Genomic DNA, 14,073 nt, shown 5'->3' with positions numbered 1-14,073 from the left:
TTCATATGCCATTTGGATTCAGCCTGAATCGGGGACAGTGATTTGATTTGTTGATTCGGATCACTGTCCCGATTCAATTCAGCCAAATCCAAATCTGAAGATTCAGTGCCGATTCAGAGAATCAGCAATTTGGCCATAGACGCAACTTCAAATATTTTTTCTACTTACCAGGTACAGCCCATGAACGCAGCAATGCTGGGGTGGATGGAGCGTCCCTGAGGAGGGCCCCCTGCGTGCTCGGCAGTAAACCCGGAAGTGAACCAGAAGTACTTCTGTCCACTTCTGGATCTGCCAGGGAGCACGCTGTGACCCCCCACTCCTCCGCATCTCCCCAGCTTGATGATTGGCCGTGCAGGGACCCCAGGTGCTCCCCCCAAACCCAGGAGGCTCCAGAGGGAGGGTCCAGGGGAGGGTCACTCATATGGTTGGGGGCCTCCGTGGCCAACCCTATGAGGAAAGGCTGAGGGACCTGAATCTCCTCAGTCTCCGCAGGAGGAGACTGAGGGGGATCTTGTGGCTGCCTACAACCTTATCAGGGGCCAGCAGCAGGGACTTGGGGAAAGTCTGTTCGCCAGGGCCCCCCTTGGAGTCACTAGGAACAATGGCCACAAGCTGAGGGAGGATAGGTTTAGGTTAGATATTAGGAAGAACTACTTCATGGTAAGGGTGGCCAGAGCCTGGAATAGGCTTCCCAGAGAGGTGGTGCTCTCACTTTCCCTGGGGATCTTCAAGAGGAGACTGGATGGGCACCTGGCTGGGGTCTTATGACCCCTGCCACCCCAGTGCTCCTTCCTGCCCATGGCGGAGGTTCGGACTCAATGATCTGTCTAGGTCCCTTCCGACTCAGTGATTCTATGATTCTAAGGGTTGGCATTGCTTGCATATTAGTTCCTTGCAAGTGTGAGTGGCACTTTCTTGTTCAAGTAAGTATTTTATCCTCTCTTACCTGCTGAGTTCTGTTTTACCTTGTTACAAGTTGCACAGTTGAAATTAATGTCTAGGTTAATTATGTACTGTTAAAAATACTTCTGTCTTCTAGGTTTAAGCTTCCTGTAGGACTCGCTTAGTGTTGAACTCTGTCAAGTCCTGTTAGGAGTGGAGTATCACTGGTCAATTCAGGCTCCCTCACTTCAGACAGTCTGGGTGTACGCTGTCAGGATGCCATCTGTGATTTTATACTACTACTCCTAAAGCCCTTGTTCTTACAGTAAAGAGACTAGTTTGGCTCTTAGTAATAAAAGCTCAGCTAGGTTTTTACTGTCCGCAAACAAGCCTAGACATTAACATCTGCAACCATTCAGTACACAGTGCTAGCTGGGTTATTCAGGGGTGTCAAACATATGGTTTGCAGACTGAATCTGGTCTGCAGATCTGCTCTTTCTGGCCCATTGGGCTACTGGCAGGCCACCACAAGTTAGGAAGTGTGGGAATTCCCATAGTATACCAGGTAACTCCCAGCCAATGCTTGTCCAACCTTTTCTTGAAAACATCCAGTGATGGCAAGTGCATACCTTCCCATGGCATCTGTTCCACTTTTCTAACAGGTGAAGGAGTTTTTCCTGATATCTAATTGAAATCTGCTTTGCTGCAACTTCAAGCCATTGATCTACATCCTGCTTTCTACAACTAGAGAAAAAATGCATTCTCCCTCATTTTTATGGCAGCCCTCCAGATTTTTTAAAACTGCTATTATTTCTCCTCTTAAGTCCTTTTTCTGTTAGCTGAACATGCCTATTTCCTTCCATGTCTCCTCATATGACTTGTCTTCAAAGTCCTTTATCATTTCTGTCATCTGCCTCTGGACCCTCTTTAAATTCTCCATGCCCTTTCTAAAATATGGAGCCCAAAACTACACGCAGTACTCTAGATGAAGCCTAGCTGGTGCCAAGTAGACGGGCAGTATCACCTCTGGTGTCTTGCACCTAACACTTCTGTTGATGCAGCCTAAAACCATGTTGAGCCTCAATCAATCATCCAAGAGCTTGTGGCTATTACTCCTGGTTCTCTCCTTGGGTGTCCTGGTGAACAGTTGCTCACCGAGCCTTTGATGCACTCCCCTAGTGTAGTGGTAAGCTACTACCAGGTCCCCTTCCAGCCTTCTTTTCCTCAGGCTAAGGAGTCGCAGATCCCTCAGCCTTTCCTCACATGGCTTGCCACGTAAGACCTGATCATATGGGCAGCTCTTCTTTGGACTCTCTCAAGCTTGCCCACATCCTTGTTGAAGTGTAGTGCCCAGAACAGAATGCAGTACTTCAGCTGCGGTTTCACCAGTGCTGAGTAGAGTGGAAGAATCACCTCCTTGGTTTTGCTGGAGATGCATAGATTGATGCATGCCAGAGTATTATCTACCCTACTGGCTCTACAGCATCACACCACCGGTTCATATTCATATTATGGTCTACTATTACCCCCAGGTCTTTTTCATTCATGGCGCTAGTCAGTTTGGTGCCGCCAAGCCTGTAGGTGTGTTGGGGGTTGCTCATCCCAAGGTGGAGCATTTTACATGTCTCGACGTTGAACTTCATCAGGTTCTGATCCACCCAACTTGATAGCCTGTCTAGGTCTGCTTGTATCTGTAGCCCATCTTCAAGTGTGACCACACTTCCCCATAACTTGGTGTCATCCACAAACTCGGCCAGTGAACTCTTCATCCCTACATCCATATCATTATTAAAGATGTTGAAAAGTATTGGACCAAGCACTGACCCCTGTGGGACACAGCTGCCCACTTCTCACCAGGATGACACAGATCTGTTCACTACAACTCTCCAAGTCCTATACTGCAGCCAGTTTCTCACCCACCTGACCGTCTTGGAGCGAAGCCCATAATCCTCCAATTTTATCAAGAGGACATCATGGGATACTAAATCAAAGACCTTTTGGAAGTCAAGGTATACAACATCAACCTGCTCTCTCGTGTCCAGGTGGTGAGTTACCTGGTCACAGGAGAGGAGACTGGTAAGGCAAGACCTGCTTGTGATGAAGCCATGCTGGCTGCCATTCAGAATCCTACCTTCTGCAAGCTTATCGCAGATAGACCCCTTGATAAACTTTTCTGGGATTTTCCCTAAGATGGAAGTTAGGCTGATTGGCCTATTGTTACTCAGGTCCTCCCTCCTGCCCTTCTTGTGGATGGGCACAACATTGGCCCTCTTCCAGTCCTCAGGGAATTCTCCAGAGAGCCACGAGGTGTGGAAGAGTTTCGCCAGGGGTTCTGCAATTACCTCAGCACTCCTGAATGAAGGTCATCCGGTCCCACTGTATACTTCTAATTTTATTAATCTGTCATACACCAATTCTACGGCAATAGCAGGAAGGCGATTATTCCTACCATGCTCATCCTCTACTTTACCTGGCACAGTATTCCCTTTGGTCCGGTAAAAGACCTAGGTGAAGTAATCGTTCAGGAATTCAGCTTTCTCCTGGGTGCTGGTAACCAGCTCTCCCGAGTTGCTGAGCAATGGCCCTACACTCCCATTTGTTTTCCTCCTGTTCCCTATGTACCTAAAGAAGGACTTCTGGTTGTCCTTGTTGCTAATTTAAGTTTGGCCCCCACTTTAGCCTGTCTTATCTGTTCCCTTCAAATGTGGGCCATCGTGGAATAGCCTTCCTTGGGGCCCACCCCACACTTCCATTGTTTATAAACCTCTTTCTTCTTTCTTAACAGGACCGTGATTTCCCTGTTTAGCTAAGAGGGCTTCCCAGCCCTTCTGTTACCTTTTTTCTGCATGGGAACAAACTTCCTTTGTGCTTCAAGGATTGTGTCCTTAAGGAACAACCACTCTTCATGCACACCTTTAACCTTCAGTCCCTGGCCCCACAGCACTTGCCCTACTAGTGACCTGAGCTTGTTGAAATCAGCATTTAGAAGTCCAAGACTTCAATCCTGCTATCAGATTTGTCTGCCTTATGTTGGACAGTGAACGTGATGGTTTCATGGTCACTGTTGCCCAGACTTCCCTCTGTATTTAAGTCGGTCACTGCTGGCTTTGAACCAAAGAGTCAGGAGAAAGGAATGTTAGGAAACAAGGGTCTGCACAGTCACAAGCCACAGGACCAGGAGTAGTCAAGGTCTGAAGCATGGGTCCAAACTGGAGCCACAAGGCAAGGGTCAGGAGCCAGCAGATCAGAAAGCAGGGATGCAAGTTGGAGTCAGGAGCTGGGTGTCAGGGAACAGAAACGTAGGCCCAGGTATCTTATGTAGAAGAACAGAGGAACAGCTGTCTTGAATGCAGTGTCTGGGCCTGGGCAGAGTGACAGGCCCTTTATGAACCATCTCTACCCTCTACAACAAAGTCAAGCATTTTATATTTGATTCGATAAATAAGAGATAGTGGAGAGACTGAAATGTGGGATAACACGGTCAAAACAACAAGCTAAGCAAATACACTTTGCAACAGCATTCTGAATTGGTATCAGTGAGGCAAAACTGCAGTTGTCAAAGCCTACTGCAAGCATCAAGATGTAAGATTATCAGAGCCTAGACAAGAGCCCTAGCTGTCAAATGAACAGAAAAGACCATATCTTAGTGGCATTGTGCAGAAAGTAGCTCCAAGATGTGGACTTCTGTTTGAGCCTCATATCTAAACTATTTCCAAGTCAAGATGATGCCTGGCTTACAAACCCAAAAGACAGACAGGATTTCACTGCTGTCATCAGTGGCAGGTGGCAGCCAGACAAGAGATTAATAACTATTTTAGATATACTGAGCTTAAGCTAAGAAACAGACACCAGTGGCAGAGACCAACCAAAAAGTGAATTCTGACATAAGGAAACAGGTTTGGGACTAATACAATCTCATTCTCTCCAAGTCCCACGCTAAATGGGTGCTTTTCCATGCTCCTAAACAGTTTAGTTAACCCAGGGGTTGGCAACCCCCGGTACGCATGCCGAAGCATGGTATGTGAGGCTATTTTACTCAGCATGCCACATCCAGCTGGGCTCTGGGCAGCTGCTGTCGGCCACAGAGCTCCGGCTGCTCGCAGCAGGAGGCAAGAAGCCTGCAAGCCTTGCTGCGAGCATCCCAGGCACCATGACCGGCAGCAGCTGCCCAGAGCACAGCAGGATGCAAAAGGCAGCAGCCAACTTAGAAGTGGCTACACCTGGGTCTGGAGTCCTGGCCCAGCTCATTTCTGTGTGCACCTCAGGGACTACTGCAGGGACAAGGCTGGGGCTATGCTCCACTGCCAGGGGCTGTGCGTCCACAAAGCCTGGCATCCCTGCGGGGGAGGAAGGCAGAAAGGGAGTGGGGTCGGGGAGCAAGAGGATATATCCCAATTCCCATCCCCATCTCCATCCTGCTGGGCCCAGGTGCTAAGGACAAGGCAAACTGCATGAGTGCAGCAGTCCCACATAGGAGGGCTCCAGTTGGGTTGCTTTGGCCCCTGCCACCCCAGTCGCATATCATGGGGACAGGCAATGGGGCTGGGGGAAGTTGCTCACGAACAGTGGCTGCCTTGGGCCCAGGGGGCTCCTCTTCCCATGCCCAAGCACCAGCAGGCCGGGCTGATCTGTGCTGCTAGCCCCAGCCCCAACCCCTGCTCTTGTTCCTGCTGCACTGAGTCGGGAGCCAGGCTGCCACCTCAGGATAGCACAGACTTTGGCCATAGCCCCTGCACCGTCATGGCCCAGGAGCATCCCAGAGGGGTCTGTGCTGCCCCTGCGTGTGCAGCCAGAGCCTGCTGCAGTAGGGAAGGGGCCAGCCCCTCTCCCCATGCCCTGTCCCCTTCCCCATCATGTTCCCAGGGGCATGCCTGAAGCCGCCACCAACAATGAGCAGGGTCAGGGCTCTAGATCCCAGTGCAGCTACTTCCAGGTTCACAGCTGCCTGCTATGATCAGCCCGGGCTCCCCAGCAGGCAGCAGGGGCCTGCCCAGAGCCCGGGATGCTTGCAGCAGGCAGCAATAAACCTACAGGTGGCTGCACTGGGGTCAGAGGCCTGGGCCTGCTCCCTGCTGGCAGCAACTGCACATGCACCTTGGGGCAGACAGCAGGGAAGGGGCAGGGGCTGCGCTGCCACAAGGACCGGGCCTCTCACAATTCCTGTGCTGTCCACCCCAGCATGCCAATATCTTCAAACTCTGGGTTGCTTGGGTTTTTGGCACTCAGCCCAAAAAACACTGCCGAACCCTGAGTTAACCTGCTCTGAATCCTTTCTAATTCTGCAGTGTTTTGAGATGGAAAGACCTGTAGTGCAAAAAAAACAAAGTCTGAGAGTTAGAAACAAACATATTTAAGACTGCCTATGCCATCTCAGACTGCCTTATATAGAATGTGTACAATTTCATGATCATAAGCTTTTCCCTAAGGAAAAAAAAAAGGTCAAGCAAGTATGAAGAAACAGCAATAGAGAACAAACGCTGCAATGACCAACCACATAAAATGATCTTAGAGCTACAAGAACAAACAGGCTGCCACACAGGGATTTGCATTTCAATGCCATAAATGGGGACAATCTAAGACTTACTCTGACAGATTATTACTGGAGGCCTGGCTAGAAGAAATGTTCTACACCAGGGTGGGCAATTATTTTGGGTAAAAGGCAGCTTACTTAGTTTTGGCAAGCCATCGAAGGCCACATGACAGGCAGCCCAGGGCAGATGGATATTAATTTTCTAAATTTTTTAGGGGCCCCACGAGTCAGATAGAATGGCCTGGCAGGCCACATCTGGCCCCCAGGCCGCGTTCTGCCCATCCCTGCTCTACGCAATGCGTGGCCTCCACTGGGCAACAGCAGTAGCCATTTTGCATTATAATTAAAGCTAGGTACATATTAAAATTCGAACCATAGGTAACTTTCCCAAAAAGAAAATTCCACAGATTTTCACATCTGGAATGTTGATAAGAAAACTCAGGAAAATGATGTGTACACTGGCACAGTGCTGCTCTCAAGGCACCTACCAAAAATGGCCTGAAGATTCCAAAATGCAGTAATAATGCTTCGGGAACTGCCGTTGCCATTTATTTCTCTCACAATCTTGAAAGTTGGCATGAGAAGCACAGCTGCGTGCCCATGGCACAGAGCAGAGGCGACTTCCAGCTGTCATGATAGTGCTTGTGCCCTCTGCCCCCCTCCCCGAAGTTGGCACCTGGGGCAGTTGCCCCCTCTGCCCTGCCATAGTTATGACACTGAGAGCAAGAATTAGCAAGCAAAATTTATTTTTTGGGAACAACCTCAAGAGCAGCAGAGAACCAGAAGAAACTTACCCAGAGTTTTGTAGTATGGAACAAAATTTTCCAAAGCAGCTTACTGACTTAGAAGCACAAGTCCCATTCACTTTCAATAAAAATTATGCTCTTAAGTCACTCCAGCACTTGCAAAAACAACACCCAGACTGCTTCCAAATTTTCAAAAGGAAGAAAGTCCCAGAACAAGTTATGCTGAAATTCTGTAAATGATCAAGGTGAGTTAGTGGAGCAGAACAACTTTATTGAGAGAAATGAAATGACAGCTACTTGGGACTGTGGAATGAGCTGATTGTAAAAGGTGTTACAGGCTGATGTACAAATTTGTGGAGGTTGCAAATTTCCATTTTTAGCTATATTGTATAATACAACCAGATTTTTTAGTGGGCAATGTTGTCATCCTAGTGACAAATGAACGGCAAATAACTGAAGCCCCTGTATAGAAGATGTGATTTTATAGGCTGCTACTCATCTATTTTTATTTTAACCAACATAATTTTCCCTATGAAGAACGAGTGCTGCAAGTTTAGCTAGGCAAAAGCAAGTGATAAAAGATGTTATGACAGTGGGAGAATTACCTGTATCCCTGGACTGTTCATTTTCTTGTTAATAACTGAATATTTCTGAAGATGTACCACAACTATACACCATCAACCCCTGATGCCAGGGGCGTCAAACTAATTTGGCCCCAGAGCCAGATGAGTAGCATGGACAGTACACAAGACAAACAACTAGTAAGGGGCCGAACCGTGGGCTAAATCAAGCCTGAAAGACTGGCCCTGCGTGCTGGATATCGCACATGAGGCTGGCTATTACAGGTGCTGCAAAAGAGTGTGCACACTGGCCTGGCCCCATGTGTCCTGGATCTGCTTTGGTCCAGCCCATGGGGCTGGTCCAGGTATGTGCTGTATGAAGCCAGGTCCAGTACATGGGAAGTACCACAGGCAGGATGACAGGGCTTTGTCGTCCAGATCCAGGCTGCAGGCCATATCTTTGACATCCCTGCTCTAAATATTTTGTTTGGCAATGTTCTACAAGGGGAAGGGAAATGCCTGCTATGTTACCTAAAATTTTCTATTAAAAACAAGTTTTCCTAAGAACTCCAGTGCTTCTGTTGTATTCAGCAGTAATTTAAACTTTGTAAAGGAAGCAACTTTAGAGGGCTCAGTGAAAACTACACTAGATTTAGGCAGATTATGAAGCACTGAGAATCACCTCTTCGCAACCATATTTTGCTCAATATAATGTATGACTGGCTTGACGGTAAAACCCCCAATTCTACTAGCATCAGTGAAACACTACTTTATTATAGGAAACCCTCGCCATTCATGGATTCGCCATTTGCAGTTTTGAGTATTTGAACCTATGTTCTCTCCCCGCACGCTCTCGCCATGCTCCCACCCCCCTCCAGCCCCTGCCACCAACAGCGTCAGCGGCGTCTGCAGGAGCTCTGTGCTTGCTGCCACGGTGCTCCTAATGTACTCGTGGATTTCACCATTCGCTGGGATCTCTGGAACGTATGCCCCGTGAATGGCGAGGGCCTCCTGTATATGAGCTTCAGCATGCCACACAACAGATCACTTCTTCACCAAAATATTCTTTTACCAGAGTAAAATGTACTGGTACAGAAATCGCTGGATAAAGTCTACTGTCTCTTTTTAACCACAAATTGTTGTCAATACTCTAAATTTCACAAGCCTACAGATGTCTAATATAACAGAACCACGTCTCATTAACTTAAGATACCAAAATGAGGCTTCTCATATATGTGCAATCCACTGTTACAGAGTATCCCACTTTCTCTTCTAGTAGATAGAAAATAACATTATATTCCTATTGTTGGCTGCTAAAATTAATCCTTTCATTCAGTGAATAGAAGACTGCTGAAAACCCACAGTTCAAAACCTAATTATAAGGAGCTCTGCATATCATATCTGCACATGATAGAATTTGATTTTGTTAAAAACAAATTTTCAAAAATCAAATTATACTGAAAAAATATTATGGAAAGTAAATACTGTATTTACTTGAATACAAGATAAGGTCCCCCCCTCTCCAATTGGCATAGGAAAAAAGCACCCCGTCTTATAAATGCATACTAGGAAATCTCATTAAATACATTGTCTATCATTAAACTGATGCCAAAAGCAGCATGTGCTCAGCAATGGAAACCAACTATAAAGTTGATTAAAGACAACCAGCACCAAGTATGACTATAAAACACATGGCCCACACCGGGTAAACATGCCGATGGGAATTTTTTTTTTTTGGGTGGCAACCTATGTGTAAGCCCCAGTCTCAGAAGCCTTGAGTTCAGATCCCCCCCTTGTCTTGCTTGCTCTTAGACAAAAGGCCAAGGAGCAGCTAGGGGAAAACACGAAAGCAGTCTGCATTGCCACAAAACTGACAGGAAGCGACTCCTTTAATCTTGCTCTTTTGGCGGCATTCTCCCACTCTCCCCCACCACGCTGACTGGCTGAGAGGACCCTGCAAAAAACAGTTTCAAATATGCCATGGTTTTTGCCTTTCATTGCTGATTGGTCAAGGGACCCCAGCGGCCCTACTGTTCATCACTTATTCGGAGGCAAGGCCAATCGGGAGCAAACGACAGGGCTACCAGGGTCCCTCAGCCATCGGTTGGGGGCGAGAAGAGAAGGGAGGGCTGGGGGGCTAAGCAGGCACACAGCAAAAAGAGCAAGGTTAAAAGAGCCACAGCACATTGCACTTCCAGCCCAATGTAGGTACATCCCTATATATGATTAGTGCACCCCTACCCTGCATGAGGTAACACCAGACCAAGTTCCCTTGCAAGTCATCTACATGTACATTTTGGAAAATCCCAGGACTCATGACAAGAACACCCAGTTCTAATCACAAGTGGTGGTTAATTGGCGCATGGATCCTTTGTGCGGGGGGAATCCGGAATACACACACATACTGAGCTCTGGGGTCACCATGGCTTGAAAAGCTGTTGATTCAGGTGAGGTCCAGCACAATGAACTATGTGGTAGATCATGAGTCTTTGGCTTTGGACTAATACCATGCATAGTTTGTAATATATATATATAAGTAGGTGTCTGTGCTGAAAACTGCAACAGTTTAAAAAAAAAAAGCTAACATGCATCAATTCTGGATGAACCAAGTGCATGGGTACTACATGCAAATCACTACAGACATGTTGAATTTCAAGGTTATTGTTTTCAAATTTGCCCTTCACTTCCATGTGCTCAGGGAAAGCAGGGTCTGACAGGAAGATGAGGGGGAAGAGGCTGCCAGAGGGAAAAGCTAGGGAAAAGAATAGAGCAAAGGGGTTACCTGATTCCCTAGATTTATTTTCACCGCTGTAGCAGTGGGAAGGGACAAATTCAAGGCAAACCTCCAATAATTAAATTGCATACCTAGAGAAGTATAATAAATATATAATTTTTTCCAGATACAGGATCCAATTACAGGGAGGGGGTTGTCTTATAATCTGGATCATCTTCTATTTGAGTAAATATGGTAATTCAACAGCTAGGAAATGCCACAAATAAAACCGTCCATACAATGAATTACACTGCCTTTATTTACACAATAACCAATTATTCATATGATAGTATTCAACTTTTCCACACAATTCCTAACTTTTCAATGTTCAAGATGGTCCGTAACATTATACAGCTAACCTCAAAAAAAAAAAAAAAAAAACCCCAACAAAAATAAGCTTTACATACCCAGGACATTCAGAGTTTAAATTTAATTAAAAAGAAATATTAAGGTATATAAATACATCAGTCAGACTCCCAAACAACAAACTCTGTAACACAGTAAGGACAAAACCGTGTAAAAAATGTTTAAAAAAATTATTATGGATTTGGACTAATATGATTTGGGATCACAAAAAACTAAAATAAGATCCTAATTGTATGGGGGGGTTTTTTGCCTGATGTCATTACATGACAACAAAAGTTTTCTAGATATCTTACCTGATAATACTAGCCTGAATATTTCAAATGGGTTTGTAACATTTTTGGGGGGATACCTGAAACATCTATGTCCTTTTTGTTTTACTCTCCCTCAACTCAATATTATGAACTCTGAATTTCAACTCCCTATTAACAAAGATTTGTCTGGAAATATATACATATACATTTTTTGCAACACTGGCCTATAATTAAAATTACATCCAGGTCCAGGTGTCCCAGACTGCAGCACGCATGCCACAAATGGCATGGGAAGCCTTCCTGTGTAGTGCACAGATCAGGGAGGAAACCAGGGAACACAACAGCAGATACGGCAGAGAATAGAAAGCAAAAGAACAGGTCAAGCAGAGAGCACAGGGCAATGGGAGAAAGCAGAGCAACAGACCAGTCAGGGGTAACAGATAAGAGTGGCACTCAGGGTGGACGCAGGGCTTACTTTGTGGCACGCCTGACAAAGATATTTGTCTCCACCACTGGAGATAAGGTGTGCTTCTGAGTAGCTAGGAGCCAACTGAACATGCAACGAGGGCCACCCCATGATGCCCCACCCTCAAAGCTGTGGGCAGGAAATGGAAGCTGGAAGAGGGAGGGGAGACCAGACACCAGCACAGAAGAGCAATGGCAGAGGGGGCACTAAGAGACAAACCACAAGTTAGACAGGCCTCTTACAGATCACAGTAGCCAGTATCAGCTGTCACACTTTGCAGAAAAATTGAGGGCATAAGACATGAAGAAAAACTTCTCCATCTGAAACTACTAAGAATATTTTGGAGGGAGGTATTCCAAGTTGAAATTTATTCCGTTCGTAATGCCAAGATTTAGCTTTAAACACTTTAAAACGGTACTTTCAGCAACACAGTACTACCCAACACGGTCCAATGTTGGGATAATGGTTCAGTTCCAAAGGGAAGAGTGCCACCTACTGAATCAACACTTTCCATACCATCAAAGTTTTCTTTGCAGGCCTCCTATATCAATATTTATCAGGCCTAACCTTCCCTAGCCATGGATGTGGCTGCAGGAACATTTGAAATTTTACAAAGAATTTTTCATAGGTCAGGATGTACAAGTCACTGCTCTGTACTAAGCATTTGCCCTGGAAGAATTGTTAAATGTACATTATGAGATCCTAACTCAATCATTTCATTAATATATCTGCACTTATGCGCATGTATGTTTGATATCGCAGGCTGGTTACAACAGTCAGCATTACCTGGATCACACAGGAAGCTTTCTAGGGGCAACTTTCACTTTCACTTTTCTATACACAATTTCCTCTTTGTACTTTTAAAGGCAACCTAAAAAAAGGAAAAAGAAATGTTTTGTCCTCTATAAACAAGGTCTGCCATTTTTCCAGCTCACTTTTCACTCTGGAACAGCAGTTCCCAAACTGACAGATTGAGCACGATACAACCTGAAGTACTGCCAGCAAATTTTTCAGTTCAACCTTAAGCACCCCTGGCACATTTTTGTCATATAAAGTAATTATAATCAGTCTGTGAACAGGTACTGCTGGTGGGTTGTCTCTGTACGCATACTACAGATTGGGAACCGCTGTTCTAGAAGTCTCAAGAACGTTACATCTACTTCTCACCACAGGACCCAGTCACGGCTAACGTGAATCCTAGGACATCGTGCTGGAGGGGACATCACGAGGTCCTTTTCAGTCCAGCCCCCTGCTCAAGGCAGGATCATCCCAGCCGAGCGTCTGTCCAACCTGCTTGTCAAAACTTCCAAGGATGGAGGTTCATAGATTGCCAGGGTGGAAGCGACCTCAGAAGATCATCAGGTCCAGCCCCCTGCACCCAGCAGGAAAGACAAGTGGGGTCGGGCAACCCTGGCGAGGTGACCATGCAGTCTCCTCTGGAAGATTTCCAGGGTAGGTGATTGCACCTCTGGAGGGAGCTTATTCCACATCTGGACACCCTAAACGTGGAGTTTTCCCTAATGGTGAGCCTGAATCAATCGTCCAGGACTTAGTGGCTGTTACCCCTCGCATGCCCACTCACTGAGTCCCTGATGTGCCCCCAGCGTGGTGGTGAGCTGCTACCAGCCCCCCACCACACACACCTCTAGGCCGCCCGCTCTCCTCATCAGAAAGTTTCACCTCTCACCTCCCTTCCCCCCGAAGACGCTGCTCCCTGCCGCACCCCCTTGGGCAACGGAGAAATGCCCCGCTCCATCCCCCACCCCCCGGAAGCGAGGGGGCACGTGAGAAGGCCTCACGGGCAGCTCGGAGATTTTTAGCGCCCCGCCAACCGAGAAATAAAGGTTGCGAGCCCCTGGCCTCGCTGAAGGCACAGGGAAATGCTCTCTTCAAACGCGCCCTTCCCTTGGCGCGTGTGTAGACGCTTGAAGCCGGCCCCGACAGGTCCCGTCCCGCGATGGTGTTACACTACGAGACGGGCAGCTGGACGGGGCGGGGGGATGGGGGCAGGACAGGTTGGGGGGGGCCAGGCCGCAGCCCCCACCCCCTGGGCGGGAGGGGACGCCCCGAGCCCGCCCGGCCCCACTCCGCCCCAGCACTCACGTTCCCCGGCCGGCGGCCCGGGGACAGCGGAGCAGACGACCGCGCCGTCCCCGTCCTCTGCGGAAACCGCCTCAGCCGCGCTGCGCTGCGCTGCGCTGCGCTCCAACGGTCCCCGGCCGCCTCGCGGGCTCCAGCCAATCGCGGCACGCCTCCGCAGGGGCGCGCGTGCACCGACCAATCCGAGGCCGCGGCTGCCTACCCCTCCCCGCCCCCTCTGCCCGCTCTAGCCAATCCGCCGGCAGCGCTGGCCCAACCCCTCCCCCCTCCGGCTCCTCCTCCCCCTCTCTCCCTCCCCGTGACGCTCCTCCGGCCAATCGGCGACGGGCTCTGTGCGTCGCGTGCGTTCCCGCGAGCCTCCGGCCAATCAGCGACCGCCCCTGCGCGCCCCTCACCCCC

General features: G+C 47.9%; 1 protein-coding gene across 8 annotated transcripts in view; it reads right to left on the bottom strand.

Annotated features, from left to right (window-relative positions):
- Positions 1-13,809, bottom strand: part of DTNB (dystrobrevin beta) — a 367,922-nt gene extending 354,113 nt beyond the window's left edge. For 7 of the 8 annotated variants that reach the window (XM_090031193.1, XM_090031196.1, XM_090031197.1 and 4 more), the window contains exons 1-2: positions 13,678-13,809; positions 12,361-12,445 (exon numbers count right to left, since the gene is read on the bottom strand). The gene's annotated coding sequence lies outside the window, so the exon portion shown is untranslated. The remainder of the gene's footprint in view (positions 1-12,360; positions 12,446-13,677) is intronic. The other variant, XM_090031194.1, reaches the window with a different exon arrangement.
- Positions 13,810-14,073: the final 264 nt, after the last annotated feature.

Source organism: Crocodylus siamensis, chromosome 1 (assembly GCF_052110815.1).
Source record: "Crocodylus siamensis isolate JL-2025a chromosome 1, ASM5211081v1, whole genome shotgun sequence".
Lineage (NCBI taxonomy): Eukaryota > Metazoa > Chordata > Crocodylia > Crocodylidae > Crocodylus > Crocodylus siamensis.
This window is presented reverse-complemented; position numbering and strand designations above follow the sequence as displayed.